The sequence below is a fragment of the Danio rerio genome, chromosome 1, assembly GCF_052040795.2.
Source record: "Danio rerio strain M-AB ecotype USA chromosome 1, GRCz13ab, whole genome shotgun sequence".
Taxonomy (NCBI): domain Eukaryota; kingdom Metazoa; phylum Chordata; class Actinopteri; order Cypriniformes; family Danionidae; genus Danio; species Danio rerio.
In genome coordinates, this window is record NC_141021.1 from 3084569 (window position 1) to 3103810 (window position 19242).

At 38.0% G+C, this 19242-nt stretch overlaps 2 long non-coding RNA genes across 14 annotated transcripts in view; one reads left to right on the top strand and one right to left on the bottom strand.

The window, feature by feature from the left end:
- LOC147846642 (uncharacterized) overlaps positions 1 to 15243 on the bottom strand; it is a 91667-nt gene extending 76424 nt beyond the window's left edge. For 3 of the 11 annotated variants that reach the window (XR_015476078.1, XR_015476077.1, XR_015476076.1), the window contains exons 1-2: positions 14937 to 15241; positions 13141 to 13329 (exon numbers count right to left, since the gene is read on the bottom strand). This is a non-coding gene — a long non-coding RNA (uncharacterized LOC147846642). Of the gene's footprint in view, positions 1 to 3749; positions 5075 to 13140; positions 13330 to 14936 lie in introns of those variants that run through there. The other 8 variants (XR_015476079.1, XR_015476081.1, XR_015476080.1 and 5 more) reach the window with 5 other exon arrangements.
- LOC141384360 (uncharacterized) overlaps positions 1 to 19242 on the top strand; it is a 212912-nt gene that overhangs the window by 12883 nt on the left and 180787 nt on the right. For 2 of the 3 annotated variants that reach the window (XR_015476092.1, XR_015476093.1), the window contains exons 1-2: positions 14590 to 15034; positions 15184 to 15245. This is a non-coding gene — a long non-coding RNA (uncharacterized LOC141384360). Of the gene's footprint in view, positions 1 to 14589; positions 15035 to 15183; positions 15246 to 19242 lie in introns of those variants that run through there. The other variant, XR_015476094.1, reaches the window with a different exon arrangement.

A 19242-nucleotide genomic window follows, 5' to 3' on the forward strand; every position in this document is an offset into this window, starting at 1 on the left:
GAGAAAAGGCAGGGCTATTCCTGCAGGCCGGACTGAAGGGAAAACCCAGGACAATGAGTGCTTTCAAGTGTTGTCAGATACTGTTCTTACTTGGCCTGTGTTGGCAGCGCAGCTTCTTCACTGTCAGCGTCTGACCTTCTCTGAAAGCGGCACATCAGCCAAAACAGCGGAAAGAGGAGCAGATGGTTCTGCAAGGTCCCTCAGGGACGCCTTCATATACTGTATATGAAACGATTAAACCAGCGGGCTGAGCAGGAGACCATTGTTTTGGAATGATATAGCTCATTTATTTTGTTTGTGTAGCTGTCTGGCAAATGCTAATGAGCGAGTGCTAAGCAACAATAAACAACGATTGTTTACCTGATAGGAGGCGTTTATGATGGGAGAGTTTTACACCTGTTAGATACTGTAGTTCGTAATGATTGAAAAGCACATTTAAAATCTTAAAGGTATAGTTCACACAAAAATAAAACGTACCCCATCGCTTATACTTCGTTTTAAACCAGCATGACTTTCTTTCTTCTGCTGAACACAAAGGAAGATATTTTGAAGAATGCTCTTTGGTGGTATCCCTTGTCTTCTATTGACCTTATTCTTCATGTTCGAGGAGCCACAGCCATTTGAATCTTTTTGGCTGGAAACTTCGGGTCTCATTCACTTCCATTTATTTTTCGATGTTAAAAACAGCTTGTTCTTGATGTTGTGTGTAAGGTGTTTCTTATTATATAATTTTGTTTTGTCTGTATAGTTATTAACACTCTTGTAGAATAAGCAGTTTGACCATTTTCGGACGTTTATTATTCCTAACCATTTCTCCTATTGACCTTATTCTAAAATGCGGAAGTGCGCCTGTTTTCGCGATTGTCTTAGAACTTCCGATTCAGTCGCCTATGGGAGAAATGACTAGGAATAATAAACGGCAGAAAACGGACAAATGTTTGCATGACTATACAGACAAAGTAGAATAATATAATAAGAAAATATCAAATTGCAACATCAAGCAGCAGTTTTTAACGTCAAAAATTGAATGGAAGTAAATGAGACTGGAAGTCTCAAGCCAAAAAGATTCAAATGGCAGCGCCCGCTCGTCAGCGGAGAATAAGGTGAATAGGGGACTTAAAACAAGCGCAAAAACATTTACACATTGCAGAATAAGGTTGTAGGGAGTAATAATAGTAGGAAAGAAAATTGTATAGAACATTATAGAAGAACATTGTATATAGGGTAATTTTAACATTATTAGTAATAGCCTCAGCTTAGGCATATAAACACTCACCAGACACTTATTAGGTACACCTTACTTGGAACCCCTTTTTCCTTCAGAACTGCTTTAATCATTTGTGGCATTGATTCAACAAGGTACTGGAAATATTCCTCAGAGATTTTTTTCCATATTGACATGATAGCAAATCTCCTGTTCCACCGCATCCCAAAGGTGCTCTATTGGATTGAGTGCTGGTGACTGTGGAGGCCATTTTAGTACAGTGAACTCATTGTCAAGTTCAAGAAACCAGTCTGAGATGATTCACGCTTTATGACATGGTGTGTTATCCTGCTGGAAGTAGCCATCAGAAGATGAGTACACTGTGGTTATAAAGGGATGGACATGGTCAGCAACAATACTCAGGTAGGCTGTGGCATTGACACAATGCTCAATTGAAACTAATGGACCCAAAGTGTAGCAAGAAAATCTCCCCCACACCATTACACCACCACCACCAGCCTGAACCAATGATACAAGGCAGGATGGATCCATGCTTTCTTGTTCACATTCAGACCATCTGAATGTGGCAGCAGAAATGGCGACTCATCAGAGCAGGCAACGTTTCTCCAATCTTCTATTGTCCAGTTTTGGTGAGCCTGTGTGAATTGTAGACTCAGTTTCCTGTTCTTAGCTGACAGGAGCGGCACCTGGTGTGGTCTTCTGCTGCTGTAGCCCATCTGCCTCAAGGTTGGTCGTGTTGTGTGTTCAGAGATGCTCTTCTGCAGAGCTCGGTTGTAACGAGTGCTTATTTGAGTTACTTTTGCCTTTCTATCAGCTGGAACCAGTCTGGCCATTCTCCTCTGACCTCTGGCATCACTGGATACTTTCCCTTTTTCAGACCATTCTCTGTAAATCCTAGATATGGTTGTGTGTGAAAATCCCAGTAGATTTAGCAATACTCAGACCAGCCCGTCTACAGCCAACAACCATGCCACGTTCGAAGTCTCTTAAATCACCTTTCTTCCCCATTCTGATGCTCAGTTTAAACGGCAGCAGATCGTCTTGACCATGTCTACATGCCTAAATGCATTGAGTTGCTGCCATGTGATTAGCTGATTAGAAACTTGCGTTAACAGGCAGTTGGACAGGTGTACCTAATAAAGTGGCCGGTGATTGTAAATGTACACATAAATAAGAAAAAGAAAAAAACAACAACACACGTCTAGGCCAACATGTATTCCTTAGGTACATGAAACAATCAATAATATTGATCTATAACCTGAATATTGATTTGAATTAAATTGTCAAGAGCTTGAACAGACGGCCTACTCTACAAGCAATGCACTTTTTTTGGTGCCTTATTAAAAAAAGCGTCACGTTGGAGCTGTTGAATGAAGTTGGAAAGGCCTTTTGAGAGGAGGGGAGAAACGCCTACAGCCAAAACAACCATGCAAGGCAAAAGAAAAATCACGCTTCATTCTCAAAACGTTTATTGCCATTCACTCAAGTGCATGATGTGCACATGCATTAGTCAGTAAGGAAGACACAGCTCTAATAATTTCCCATCGAAAAAAAAAGGCAGCCGAATGGAAAACAAACGGATGCGTTCATTAGCAGTGACAGAACGCAGTCTTGCACCGTTTCTTTGGGAATGCTGATTTTTAAAACATAATCACCTCATTCATTTACACCGCAGACACGTTTCAGCCGCTGATCAAGTATTCAGAGGCAGTCGTGGTTTGTGGGGAAATTCAAAGGGCATTAGCTCAAAGTGACTGCATCCAGAAAGCAAAACAAAGGGGCAGCATATTTATCCCTGTGGTATACCAGGCTGTGTTGTCCCAGACACAGTCAAGTTTCCAGCTGTGAAGAAGCCATCTGTTCTCTTCTCCTTCATTTTAATTAGCGGCTCTTCTTTCCTTTATCAGCGCACAGCCGACTTTCTCTCCTGAGTCTCGGAACGCAGGATTATGACAAACAGGTCATGCGATCCATCGAGGCTTCTATACAAATGGAGATTAATATTTCAATGCCCCTAATTGTGTCGTCAATGGAAATGGAAAGGACATGCTCACCTTTTGTCCTAATTTGTATTAATGATGTTTATGCCATTTGATGAAGGTGCGGAGCAACAACTGTATTGATTTAAATGATCTGATGCGCCGTATTGCGAAGCGAGGATCTGTTTACCACCAGAGGAAAAGAAACAGGTGGAAAAGTTCAGCTTTGCTCAGAACCAATCAATGGGTCTATTCATGATCGTGCATGATAAAGAAAAGCTCAAGCCCTTACAGTATAGCACATAGTATAGATAATTAGATACATAAAATAGATAATAAAGACACAAAACAAATCTTTTTTTTATGAAGGAAAACAATCTCTGGTCTTAAATTGCACACATATATTTGCGAGAATAGCCAAAGATACATTGTAGGCATGATCCGGTATAAGATTCTGACGGTATAACCTTGGATAAATATATCATGGTTTCACAGTATTGTGATCGCTGCTCCAATATAATGTCTCGGTAAAAAAAAACAACAACTTTTCCTGCCATCAAACACAATACATTTTATTTTAAGAAACATTTCTGGAGTTCACACTTAGCTTATGATTGATTATAAAGCTTGTTTGGCATGCTGTCCCGGGAGAGAGCCCTGAGCTCATGAGATCCTCGAACCCGTGGCTCCCTCCTGTTTGCAAGGCGAAAGCGGAGTTTGAGCTTAGGTAGATCTGGTGAACTCCTCTGCTGTAGTAGCTAATGAACAGATAGTGATTGCTCTTAAGAGACAACTATTTACCAGGAGCATGTCTATGGTGCCGATTTGGATTAGTCAATTAACTTAGGTTGCGTGTTTTTGGACGGTGGGAGGAAACTGTTGAACCCAGGGAAACCCACGTGAGCACGGAGAGAACATGTAAACTCCACACAGAAACGTCGGCTGGCTTGGTAGGGACTGAAATCATGATTGGTGAATCATGAATTGAATAATGCAGGACCAGTTGCAAGCAATCATAAGCACATGATCCTCTTGAAATTAGTTTATAAATAAACTTCACTTAAAATGTTTTGGACCAGTGGCTTTTGATGTAGAAGTTCCTTTTCTGCTGAAGATACTGTTGCCCTGAAAAACTAAATAAAATAGACATGTAAAAAACAAAACAAACAAACAAAACTTATATATACCTTGGGAACGGTACAACAGAAAACTTTTACTGTTTTAAAACCTTAACTTTTCCAAACCCTGCTATACCTTGACAACGGTTATCGACCCATATCTAATTGCATGAACTTATTTTCTTTCATGCCAAAAATCATTAGACTACAATGTTCCCTAAATACATTTTGTCAATTTTCTACTTTATATATATATTAACACTTAATTTTGATTTGTTATATGCATATGAATATATACTTAAAGATGCTTGAATATCAACTTTAAAGGTAATTTTCTCAATATATAGATTTTTTAACCCTATTTTCAAATAACTTAATCTTAGTTAATATTGTCCAACAAACAATACATCAATGGAATGCTTATTTACAGTGGGGGAAATAAGCTTTGAACACGTCACCACTTTTCACAGAAAACACATTTCTAAAGGTGCTGTTGACTTCAAATTTTCACTGGATGTTGATAACTACCAAAGAAATCTATTTAATAAAAGAAAACAAATCTAATTATTTTCTAAATCAAGCTATGAGTAATAAAATTAAATGAGGCAGGGAACAGGTATTGAACAAATGAAGAAAGGGAGGTGTATAAAGGTAGTGAAAGCCCAGACAGCAGCTGAAATCTCTCAGTAGTTCTTCAGCAACTCTCCGCCCTTCCTCAGTGTGAATGAATATCAGCTGCTTCAGTCCAAAATCTACATTAGCAGGAGGATGAAGATGAAACCAGGGTGAACATTTCAGCAAGACAATGATCCAAAACACAGCCAAGGAAACTCTCAGATGCTTCCAGAGAAAGAAAATCAAGCTGTAGAATCACCTGACTTGAATCCAATAGAAAATACAAAATAAAGCTCAAGACCCCAGAGCTGGGCGTTTTGGCCTAAAATCTAAATATTAATTGAACATTTTAACTAGATTATGATTAATGAACGATTATTTCATGTGTTTATTAATTTTTTTCTGCACTTATAGTTCACTGATAAGTTTTGTACAGTAAGTAAGCTCACATATTACAAGCGAGAGATTTCTGAATAAAAGGGGCATTGCTTGATTTTAAAATAATTGAAGAAAACACACACACTATCTACTATGTATAATGATAATTCATTGAACATCAAGGTTAAACAACTGAAATTAAAAAACACATTGCCTGAAACAGTCACAAATTAATAGTTTGCACTTTTGCAAACAAAATTAATTATTTTCAATATTTTTTATATTAAAAAAGGAAGAAATTAAGCAGTTTCTTCTAAATAAATTAACTATTGTATATCCTGTAAATAATATTTTAAACCGTGCATTTATTGAATCTTTTGTAAACAAATATTTCACTGTAAACAATAATTTTATTGTAATAGAAAATATGCCATCTCAATGCATCTCTGGCACAGCTTCCAATCGTCTTCATAGTGCAAACGTGCGACATGTAGTTGCAATTTTTGAGAGGTGCGTTGGTATCTGCCCACGCAAAGGCTACACCTGACCACAGACATGCGTTCAGCGCAGAAGTTTAAATCAGCCTTAACAGAGTGGGGTCACGTGACTCCACACGCAGTAGGGAAAGTCATTTGAAAAAATTTACCTAAAAAAGATAGATCAAGTATAGGTTCTTCTAAATGTCGATTACATTTCAATTAATCGCCCAGACCTATAAGACCCACAGAAGCATCAAGATTTTTACACTCTAATGAAGCCTGTGACAAAAAAACACACCTGAGCAATGCATGTGACTTCATTCTCCACATGAGAGCCACCTTGAAGCTGCCATCAGCTTTAGAAATATGTTCTCTGAGAGAAATGGTTACGTGTTGAATACTTATTCAGTGTCCTGATATAACAAATCTTTTCCAGTCTTTGATTTTGAAATAAAGAGATGCTGGAAAGAGCTTTGAATACTGATAACAAGCATCCAGACACCATCCACAGTGCTGAAAGTGACATTTAGATGAATGTGTAATATCTGTTGCTCTGTTTCCTCTCAATAACAAAACCACACAAGAAAAATGTCTGTGGTCATTTAGTAATGAGAATAAAGCACTTATATTACTAGGATATGTTTCCACTTAGTCCACTGTAAATAAAGTCTAAGTGATCTCAATCTGTTTTGAATTGATTAGACTGTTGCAATTTATTCACATCTATCAGAATCTCCAACGTAAGCATTTAAAACTAGATGTAATGTGAAGATTGCAAAATTAATAACGATGGTTCAAAATCATCATGCTCTTAAATCATAATTTGGTGCACAATCACTGCAAATGCTCCCTCTATTAGAGATTAAAGGATCGCAACTTAATTCGCAGGTAACTTGCAGTGCAGCGCCCTGTTTGAACATCAGGTGGTCTGGTTTGGTCTCAGCTACTGAAGTGGGTGGTACATCATGCTGAGATTAAAAGAGCTCATAGAGACTCTTATAAAAGAGTCTGGGAAAGGTTTTGTTTCTCAGTCATTTTGCAGTCAGTCCACTCAACTCGTGATTTCCGACGATTGGCAGTTTAGCCAAATGATGCCAGAGAGATGGAAATAGCTGCAGGAAGGCTGGTTCACAATAACATATTACTAGACCACTCATATTCAAGAACATTCAAGCGTTCTGTCCATACAAATAATGTCAACACTTAAATCACTAAAATCTTGACAGTCATAACTGCAAATGCAATAAAACTTGCAAGTTGTGCTGTGTAATAAATGCATTCAAACATATTCAATCCCAACATCTTAATTAATAGACAGGAACTGTGAATGCATTTCATTTTTTAGCATTCTTTAAGCATGAACAGTGCTATGATGCTGAAAAATAACATTTGAAGGGCCATGAAGCCCCCCTGTTTCAGCAGGGTCTTTTCACACCTCTTGTTTGGAAAAAGTCAGGAAAGTGGGTGTGTCTAGCTCTGTTTAGGTGGGAGTGTTGGGGGAGGGAAAGAGGGAAGGATTTGGATAAAAATGGGAGTTTCCATTTGGGTAGGCGCTGATTTTCACCGAGGCAAAACAAACACAGACGCAAGAGAGAAAGACAGTGACTATGTTTAATGACAGTGAATTGTTTGACACCGCACGTCGTATAAGAGAAAAAAAAACTGCATTTCTCGGTAACTCAGATGCACTCGGTTGGTCAGAAAGCCGTTTGTGTGTAGAGTGTGCTGTCACAAAATGTGGCGAAAGTTCAACAGGACAGTCGGTAGTAGTTTGCTTGCAGTGTTCACATGTTTACACTCGGAGAGCAGCATTTACAGCAGATCTTTCAGCCCATAATATTAGAGTGACATTAACGTACTGTAAACTTAGTAACTTAGAAATCATTCTGACTAAGGTCTGTCTTTAAACACTGAAAGAGTACTGCTGACGATACGAACTATAACTTTGCCATCTGAATGAACAAACAAAAGACACTGATCGCACACACTTACCAAATCTGCAGAGACAGGACAATCAACACCCACTGGAGTTGCGTCTTTTTTAAAAGGAGACGAGCAGCAAATCCGAATTTTCCCATTTCCAGATGCGAAAAGCTCTGGGGTAAACAATGTTCCATACAAACGTATTTTTGCAGCGTGTCGCATGCACTGATCCACACGTGAGAAAATGAAAACAAAACCTTCACTGCAGCAAATTATGAAAGCAACACTGACGACCCGTATCTCCAAACAATTCTTATTCTTTTCCCACTTGTTTTGACAACACAACGTGGCGTCTCTCTGCTGTCTGAACACTGTTTCAGGTAAAACAGTCTTCGCAGCTATCATGCATATTATTGAAGCTGCACTGCATACACAATAGAGCGCACTGATTGGTAGTCATACTCATGAATGAATGCTGCACACTCAGAGACGTCACAAAGTACTCCCAGGTACAGACGTCCAGTCTACACGCTGGAATACACGCTAAGATCTCATGGCCGTGACGCAGCTTCAAAAATTAGTTTCAAACCGGAAGTACGAATTTGCTCGAAATAACGCAAAAACAACCAATTTTCACTTTTTTTGTAAAATAGGTGTCCTAATAGTGTTTTTAGCAGTGTGGGACACATATACGACTGTCAACAGCTCAAAACATGTATTTTGGTGTTTCGTGACCCTTTAATAAAAGACAAAAGTGCAGCATCATCCAGAGATGACAACCAGCCGAATCACAAATGAAGATTTTATCAAACATTTAGCTATTTTTAAAGGCAGCATCCCATTTCCCAGTGTTACTTTCCGAACATGACCAAGGTCTTGTGGATCCCCAGGATAATATAAAAAGGAATTTATAAGCAAGTCTTGCCTCAGTTAATGTCAAATTGCATGAATCAACCATCCAAAAGAGCCTTTATAACTTTGCCCAAGATGCAAGGTCAGACTCAAAGAATATAGATGCATAACTATGTCAAACAGCGTCTAACATCAGATAAGATGCGCTCGGAATATATAGAGCCGAATCTGAATACAGTAAGACGTCATGTCACAACCCTGCAGCTAAAGATTAAGGATGTCAAACAAGCAAATACATGAGGCTGAAGGTAAATAGTTTCAGCTCAGAACTTCATTCATTCATTCAATTTCCTTCGGCTTACTCCCTTATTTATTAGGGGTCGCCACAGCGGAATGAACCGACCAATTTAGTTCATCCAATTCCCCTATAGCGCATGTGTTTGGACTGTGGGGTGATGCCCGTGCGAAAAGTGATGTAAAATGGGGGGTTGAGTAGTGAGCGACGTATCTGTGAAGGGGGGCATGCGGGCGTGAGACGTACTTAAAGAGCGGTGGGGGTGAGTTGCACGCGACGTACCTCAAGAACGGTGGGGGTGAGTTGCCCGAGACGTACCTGAAGAGCTAGTAGGGATGCAGTGGAGAGAGGGTTGTGCAACATATTTAAGGACCGGGCAGGAGACGCACGATTTCCGGGAGATTATCATTCATTTGCAGGCATCCGGGAGTGTCTATGCATTTTAGGGATACTCCCGCAACTTCCGGGAGACTTGGGATGTTTGGCATACTGACCACTGGGAAAACTCCCAATCATAGATATATGTACATGTGTATATATCTCTGGCTCTGGATGGCCAGTCCAGCTGTTGCAGAGATTTCAAAATGCAGAAAAGGTGTAAACATCACTTTAAAATCATTCAGAAAGTTTAATTTAAACAATTAAAAGCAATTTAGCATCAAACAACATCACAATAAGAGTAATACACTTAAGTGTCCTCCTATGCTTTAGTTCATGGGACCAGTTAAACACAGTGGGGACGCTTTCCTGCTTCAGCCTATGTATCCCCGTGAGCGATAAAACACTGCAGTCCTCTGTAGCACGCCCGGGTCAGTGTTGTCCCGGTACTGAAGTTTTAAAACCGTCTATTTCCCGCTAACTTTGAAGCGCCGATAAGCACGAATGACTCGACTGATCTTCACGGCTGCTTCGCACTCCATTCTCCGTGTGTCTGTGTTTGCACTCAGTTTACTGCTCTTCACACAGTGCAAACACAGATACACGAAGCAGCCGTGAAGATCAGTCGAGTCATTAAGCGAATCACTCGTCTGTGTTTGTACCAAGTGTGCCGCAAGCCTACGTTTGAGTGAAGGTTTCGGCCGTTAGATCGCCCCCTGGGGGCTGGCTGCAGTACAAGTCATAAAGCCCGCCTCCTCCGTGTTAATGAAGGAGACTTGAGCCCAAATAAAAAAAAATATTACACTTGCAATAAAATGTCCCGAAAGATAGTTCTGGTCGATTAAGGCACTGGTTATTGTGCTGAAATAGGTGCAGATCTTCATTTTTGTAAACAGTTTGTTTTTAGCAGTAATTTAATGCTGGGCGTGTCATCGTGATTGACAGCTGTGATTGACAGTTTCTCAAAGCGCGGCATCTGAGCTTCGGCAGGAGACTGAAGTAGACTGAAGTGTTATTATTCGATTTCTGTGTTATTTTACCATGACAAAATGAGTTCAGCAGTAAACTATAGTTTCTGACATACATGATCCTGGTGGAACACTGTTTATTCGCTAAGTTCAGGGCTTTTTTCGGGCTTTATTAGTTTGCTGATACACGCCTAGCCACCCAGATAGCAAAACACAGTTCCGGCTAGATTCTCGCCTGCCGGAGACTTATCTCTTAGAGCTCAGACTGACTAATGTTAGCTCTGCTGGACCTACTCCGGATGCCTGGACTCACTGCCCGATTCCAGTCCGAGTCAATCGAGCCAGATGCGGCGGCCGAGCGAGCAGGCGCTGCCGCATGCGAGCCGGAATCAGCCCGCGACGCCGCGAGTAAGTTATGCGCTGCAGTCCGGAGCTGGCGCGATTGAATATATAAAACCCTCATATTTGTTAACGTTATTACATCCATTTGTGTTGATATGACAGCAAACGCATGCTGAGAAGTTCGGGGGGCGTAGTTGATTTTACATAAAGCGTTTGATTGGAAGCTCGACTCTGCTCATTTTCGCGGCTCCTCCTCTGGCTCCATCAGACAATCCTTCTGCGCATGTCTGGCTCCAATTTCAGCAGTCTTTTGCGACAGTTTGTGCCCGTCAAGCAGGCGTTTTGCCCTCAAGGCGTTCAATGGGAAAAAGGGCTGTCGCGTCGTCCATATTTTTTACAGTCATTGGTTTGTACTCTGTAAACAGCGGAGGTAGAACTGATGACTTTCTCGGCCAATCACAAGCATTTCTGTTGAGCACGTGAACAAAATATCAAATCAGCGCCGTTTTAAGAAAGCCATCAACAGTGCCTTTAATGTTAGCGGGTAATTGCTGGTTTTTCTTTTAATTCAGTATCGTGACGAGTCTAATATAGTAAAAGAATCAGTTCATTACCTCAAGTTTGATAAATGGCATCTAAAACGTGTGTATGGGAAAGAAAAGGTTAGCTAACTAGTGTCATTTCCCTTAACTTAGCTGGAAATGAGCTCTGATATCCCTTTTTATTTTCACCATTCATTCAGAACGGACCTTCGGGTCACTCGGAAGGCATTGAAATTTGTGTCACTTTCTCTTCACTGATAAGATATACAGCCAAGTACACAACGTTCCTATGTAACTCCCAACGATACACTGCAAAAAATGCTTTTCGTGCTTAGATTTTTTGTCTTGTTTCTAGCCCAAATATCTAAAAATTCCTAAATCAAGAAGAATTTTCTACACAAGCACAACACATTGTCTTGTTTTGAGAAATAATATGCCAATATTAAGTGAGTTTCTCCTTAAAACAAGCAAAATAATCTGCCAATGGGTTAAGCAAAATAAACTTACGTCAAAAGAAAAAACAAGATTAATTTGCTTACCCCATTGGCAGATTATTTTGCTTGTTTTAAGGAGAAACTCACTTAATATAGGTATATCATTTCTCAAAACAAGACAAAATGTTTTGCTTGTCAAGAAAATTCTTCGTTCTTCAAAGCTGATTCGAGAGTTGTTGTCATAGCAACAGTTCTGCTAGGTCAAACCTGATCGGGAGCAGGTTCAATTCATATAAACAGGATTAGAACCGGCTCAGTTCAAGTAAAGATAATACAGAAAGTTCTGAATTCTGATATTTTCTTACAGTAGTAGTTATATACACTTGGGAAAATGGTACATATTTTCTAACTCTATATATATATATATATATATATATATATATATATATATATATATATATATATATATATATATATATATATATATATATATATATATATATAGTTACAGTTATTAATAAAATAAATAAAGTTATACATATTAATAAATCTTATGCAATCTGCACTCTCGAAATGAAAGTACAAAGACTGCCACCTGCTGGTGCAAAGAGAAAACTTATTGATATGAACTTTCTAGATCGCTTTAGTACAAATTGTGTATAATAGAAATGCACAATATGTGACTTTTTTTTTTAAAGCAATAATACATTTATGCATTCATAAACATGTTTTGACAGCTAATATGCCAGTGATGATGCTTCACAAAAGTTGCAGACGCCTTCACCAATATCAAAATGCTTTTGTAAACAACCAGTTATTCTTTACACCGATTAAAAAAACGCTACTATAATAAAGAAAATCTTTTCTAAATGTTTAACTAAATACATTGATATGCATTGAAATACTTGATGAATACTCGACACATGAAAGTGTAAAGCCTGCAGCTCACAACAAATGTGGAAGGTTATTGCATGTCATATTTAACAAACGGTTTACTGCTAACTTTATGTAATTTTGCTCACATGGATAATTAAATATTAATCAGATGATGTCATCACGCTGCTGTGCCGTCAGCCAATCGTTGCATTGCTGATCATGATTTCGAGGATCGATAGATCTGTCCTTCACAACACACCCAGCGATCTCAGATCAGTTTATCCAGACATTCTAATCTGATTCGGGAACTTTTTTGAAGAACCAAATTAGCAAGAGATCAGTTATCAAGATGAAAAGATCCAGGATCTGCCAAATCATCTTAGATCATTTAAGCGAGGTACGAAGAACGGACCCCTGTACTACAATGGCAGCTCTATTGACACATTTCTTCCAATAGACAACAGTAGTGTAGGTGACATCTGATGTAAATATATATTAATTGAAACTGCTTAAGTCCAGTTTACCAAAAAAGGAAATGCAAACTATATAAAAGGGTAACTATAAAAAGCGCTTTCACCCATTCAATATGCTAAATCATAGTAGTGCACTTCACAGCATTCAAATTTGGGAATTTTACCTCTGAAACAGGTTAAAGAATCTTAACCTGAGAAACTATTTTCGGCGTCTGTGAGTTCCACTATATTAGCCTTTGCTGTGCTCCACTTTCTGTGCATACCTGATAATAAACAGTGAAATGCAGCCAGCGGCTCTCTCCCATAGATGCTGTTTGAGTCCTGCTGATCTGGGCTCCTGAACGCTCGGCATGGTCCTCCAAGGTGCAGCTTATCAGTGCTGCAGGATTCAGGTCTGGGAGTCTGCAGCCCCTCGCATGGCCTTCTCGTCTTACCAGCCTCTGTGTGAAGTCCTACAGACAGCATGACAAATATGGCCTGTCAGTCAAGAATTATTCTACAAACTCTGAAATGAAACCAGCTAGTGGATATAGCAAATAAGAACAGATGCCTCTGAGGGTGCATCATCAAAGAGGAGTTCTCTGAATGTCCATCTTTTTTAGGCTACAATAAATAATGCATCCTATAGCACCCCGACATGTGGTTTGCTGGTGTAAAGTTTACTTATAGGGCACACCAACAGGTAAACGTTTGAAGGTGCTTGTTGATGCAATAGGTTCTATGTTGACCAACGGCGAGATACAAATGTGAAATACATGATATTGTGAGAATAAATAAGACAGATAATAAAGTCCTGCTGGACAAGTGAGTGCTGATCTTCTAGATCACAGGTGTCAAACTCAGTTCCAAAAGGGCCGCAGCTCTGCACAGTTTAGTTCCAACCCTAATTAAACACACCTGATCAAACTAATTGAGTCCTTCAGGCTTGTTTGAAACCTACAGGTAAGTGTGTTGGAGCAGGGTTGAAACTAAAGTGTGCAGGGCTGCAGCCCTCCAGGAATAGAGTTTGACACCCCTGTTCTAGATGTTCACTCATTCACTCATTTTCTTTTCAGCCTTTTTTTAATCAGGGGTCACCACAGCAGAATGAACCGCCAACTTATCCAGCACATTTTACGCAGCGGATGTCCTTCCAGCTGCAACCCGACACTGGGAAACACCTATGCTCTCTTGCATTCACACTCATACACTACTATGGATAATTTAGCTTACCTAAACTACTTTATCTTTAACAAAACTATTACTTTTTTTTTTTAATTAATAATTAACAGTTCAGTTGTTTGTACTACTATATTAGTTGCAACTATAATTACTACAAATTAGTACTTTATGGCAAAAAAAACGACATATTACTATAAAGTACTATAGTATTTAATGTGGGAAATCATTAATACGTGTTGTTAGAATATTAGGCAAATAAATACTATTTAATTGCTTGAGTAAAATGTTAATATAGTGTTAAACATTTATTAAATGTAAAAAGGTTTGTATTACATATGAAGAAGTATTATAGCCTATACATACTAACTATATTATTTCCTTCATTATATTAAATCCATTATATAAATGAAACCTGTCCATTTTAGACAGTTTATATATATATATATATATATATATATATATATATATATATATATATATATATATATATATATATCTGAAAAATGTTTCAGCAAAGCCAGCAAACAAGTATCTGCTATACTGACTCAGTCAGATAAATATTGACTGATCATCTATGATGACTGATAGAAAACTGTTCAGTCTATTATTGAATGGCGATGGGAAACAACACAACCCATTCGCCCGTCTTGATCGGCATTTGAGAAATAGTATACACTATTGCTTATTGTGTACACTATTTAATAACAATACACATATATTACCATATGGTTTGCCTAGATCGCGTGTGCTGTGCCTAAAACGTGTGTGGGTCTGGAGCTGGATATTATTGAGTGACAGCAGGTGTTGTAATTTAGCGCGCGTCCAACAACACTTTCCTCTTTTCTACACGAAATAAACACGAATTAAAAGGTTTGCTGAAAGATACTTTTCAACTTACTGAAATGAGCTCTCCTGTATCAATTCAATCGGTGACTCGGTAGTTTTAACCTCAGGAATCGTCAAGAAAACAGCGTGTGAACTCATGTCGACCTAACGGTACTTTTACCTCAGAGAAGCGTTTGACGTCAAAATCTCTTTAGCTAGATAAACATACTTAAGGAATCACGAAAATATTATATTATAAACTAATTATCAAGCTTACTTCTTAATTATTTAACGTGACATCTAATTTTTTGTGTTTCCAGGACTTTCAATGGCATCATTCACTCCAGTAGGCGATAACGACTTGTGAATCACAAGTGTATGGGTGAGTCATTGACTGATTCGTTCGTCCAAACTGATTCATTTACAAATTATACTAGGGACCATCTTATTATTGAACCTGAATGATTTAGTAAAAATTGTAATTCATTACCATTATTATAAATAAATCATTTTGTTGTGTGTCAGCAGTTCAGTTATGTCTTTACTAGCGAGTCATTGATTCATTAACTGAACCGATTCATTTGGATGTTTATATCATATATGTTCTAAACGCGAAATTTGTCACTCTTTTTGGGGCACACTAGCTAGTAGATATCGTTAAAACTAAACTACCGACTGGAACTAACACATGCTTTTATTATTGTTTAAGCGTTTTACAAGCCTCTTATTTTTTTAATCAAAATGTAGACAGTGGTGTAAGTTAAATAATCATAATCATGACATTTTGAATTGGTCAGTCTGTCATTTAAAGGGTTAGAATTTTAAGATGAATCCTTGACAAATTTAAATAAGAAATAACAACAATAAAAATCCTTAAAAGCAAAATTTCCCACGTTTCCCCATGCTAAAGTCTCAGAAAGAACTGCTGATGACAGTATGTGATGCGCACAAAAAGATGTGTAATATAGTGGAGGAAAAGTTCATAAAATGAAAACGCAAAATGTCTTTGTAAATGACATTCAGTTTGACAGAAGAATATCCATTTCTGTGTCACTTCAATAAGCTGAGTTGATTCAGTGTCACAGTCATGAGAAATTATGCATATTCCTATACATACACTTTAATCGCAGTGTTGGAAGGGATATTGGGAATGGAGTGGGTGATGTATAGCCTGTGTCACGTCTCAAAAGGTGATGATAATTACATTTCCCACCAGGCATTTATCATTGAACTTCAGTGAGAAACGATTTAAGGTGATAGAATTGACTTTTTTTATTTTTTTATGTGCCGCTTTAGAAAGTAGATGCATTGTATGTAAAATATCAGCGGTGCCCCAGTTCAAGGTATTTTCTTTTTATAAGCACTTATTCACGTCTGTCTAAATTCCTCGCATTTAATTAAATTTCACAAGCTTTGCTCATATTGAGGTCCACTGTCACCATGAACAAATATTCCCTCAAATAAGAAATTAAATAATTCTGAAAGGAGCAGCTGGTTTAATAGGTTAGGCGTAGTATGTAGGGTTCATGTACGTGTGTATTGACTGCTCAGCTAATGAAAAATGCCAAAAACATTCTTAATTTTATTTTAAGTGGACAAAAAGAGATTGATTGACTTGGACTGTTTGAAGTTTTTTACTATCCACAAGGCCAGAGCTCTTTTCTGTTTTCTTATTATCAGGTTTATAGCCTAGCTCACAAGGTCTGGACCTCTGTACTGTATGTTTTCATTCAAAAATACAATTGAATTCCTGTGACTGAAAACTTGTTTCAAATCATGTCTGACTAGCAGCAGCTGTGAGATGCAGGTACGCCTGTCACAATAATTGATATATCGACTTATCGCACAACACATGGACCTGACCTCTAGCGTTTTTGGTGATGCAATATATATTTCCCATACATAAAAAGACAATTCCAGTAACGTTTTAGCTGATTGTGCAACATTTCCATCTCTATTGGATGTGTCAGTATAGTTAAAAACACTACTCTGTAAAAAATGGCTGTGATTTCAACGGTAAAAAACTGTAAAAATGCTACAGTACAAATCCGTAACCTGGTTAACGGTATGTTTCCTTAATATATACGGTTAATAACCGTAAATTGACTTTCCCAGAATTCCCTGCATGGCACATCACTTTTTATGACATTAATGTGGATCTTTTTAGTTGTTTCCCCATCAGTTATGTACATTAGAGATTTATGTTACATATAATGTTGATAAACAATGTTTATTTCATTAATTTAATTTTATGCGTGTTACCATATTGGTGTTTAGTAGCTGTGTGAATGACACTGACCACCTTCTATATGCTGATAGTCTTTTCTGCTTATGGGAAAAGTTGATTGTGATGAGCATTGGCTCATTATGTAACTTTCTCATCACCACCTGCATGTAGGTGTGCTAACTTGTCTAACTATGTAACAAAAGATGTGTAGATGTTGATCATTCAAAATACAGACATATTACCTCGATAAATTATTAAAATATGGTAATTTACCGTAAAAATGAAAAAAATTACTTTTACGGTTTGTACCGTGTTTTTAACGGTAAAGTACTGGCAACCACAGCTGCCGTTTTTTTACCGTAAATTTTACGGATTTATTTTTTACAGTGTAGTATTTACTATAAATTACTATAGTATATTTTCAGCCCCTGAAATCTTCCGGCGATAGATTGATGTGACTATTTTCAGTTTCATAAGGGCCTTTTACAGCATTGATAATGTAGATTTATATTCAGTTTAACAACAGAACATCAGTAAACGGCACTATTCCGCCTAGCCTGCTATACTGAGGTGAAGTTGCTTTATATTCACATCACATCGGTTCATTTTTAAACCATGACAACCTGTGACGCACTCTCTATATTGTTTACCATGCTACTCTGAATGTTCGCTCTGAAATAGCATGTAAGTATGGCTTAGTAATGTGTGTAATTCATGCACGCCGGTCAAGCACTAGTCGCAGAGGTGCTCGCTTGTATTTCAGGAGGCGTGGCTTTAGACGGCAGGGGTGGGACTGTGTTTCATAGATTAATGCTAGCCGGTTAGCACTGTCAAAGATCACCTACTGCACCTTTAAGTTTGAACCAAATTTTAATTATTTTGAGAAAAACAGAAAAAAACAATCAATATTAGGCAAGGCAAGGCAAGTTTATTTATATAGCACATTTCATACACAGTGGAGATTCAAAGTGCTTTACATAAACAGGAATAAAAAAGACAAGTTTAGGAGCATAAAATGCAGACAATGAAAATGATTAAAAACTGATAAAAACAAATTAAAATGAGTTAAAATAGGTTATAAAAGAATGAAAAAGAAAACGAGAAACAGAATAGTGCAATCTGTCGGATGTAGCGCGGCACTCATACAGTAAAGGCACAGCTAAACAGATGTGTTTTCAGTCTTGATTTGAACGTGCCTAATGTTGGAGCACATCTGATCATTTCTGGAAGCTGATTCCAGCAGTGGGGGGCGCTGTTAGTGGCTGAAGGCAGATTCACCCTGCTCTGACTGAACTCTTGTAGTTTATTTTAATTATATATTTATTTATAATTTTTTAAACAGGAAAAGATTAAAAGATAATTGGGCCTGACTCAGCATGAATGCTGTTTTTCAGCAGGTTCCTGCTCTGCAAAACATAAAAACAGACAGACATCTCATCCATCAACACAGTACAAACAATCACCAAACATATGAGATAAAGAAAAAAGCAGGCTACTATCTCAGTGGCTACAGCGATAGTTGACCATCATATGATGAGCATGGGATTTCTTAAAAAGTATTTATCTCCCGCAGCGTTTCACAGGTACATACGGTATGACTGTCGCCATCTTGAAATAGCCATGTACACACACAATCAAATACGAACATAGAGCATACACACATCAATCAACATTTGTTCCTAGAGATCTGAGTGATCTGTTGGGTTTGTATTCAGTGAGCATATCTGTAATGTATTGAGGTCCTAGGCCATTTAGTGATTTATAGACCAGTAATAATAACTACTTTAAGCTCTATTCTGAATGTAACTGGGAGCCAGTGTAGAGACCTGAGGACAGGTGTGATGTGCTCTGATTTCCTGCTTCTGGTCAGAATCCTGTTTTCCAACAATATTACAATATATTTTTATAGTTTGTTCCAAGTACAACGTGAAAATGTTGGGTTCTACATAATTGATTTGTGTTGGGGCAACATGAAGGAATTAAGTTAACTTAAGAGTTTTTACAATTTTAAGTGGATTGCACATATAACAATTACGCTGTCCTCCCCCAAACACCAAAAAGATTTGTTGTTTCAGCTCATTGTTAATTAATGTTTTGAGTGTATGATATTTTTTTCAGTGTATTGGCAATCCTTCTTCCCTTCCTTCATCGC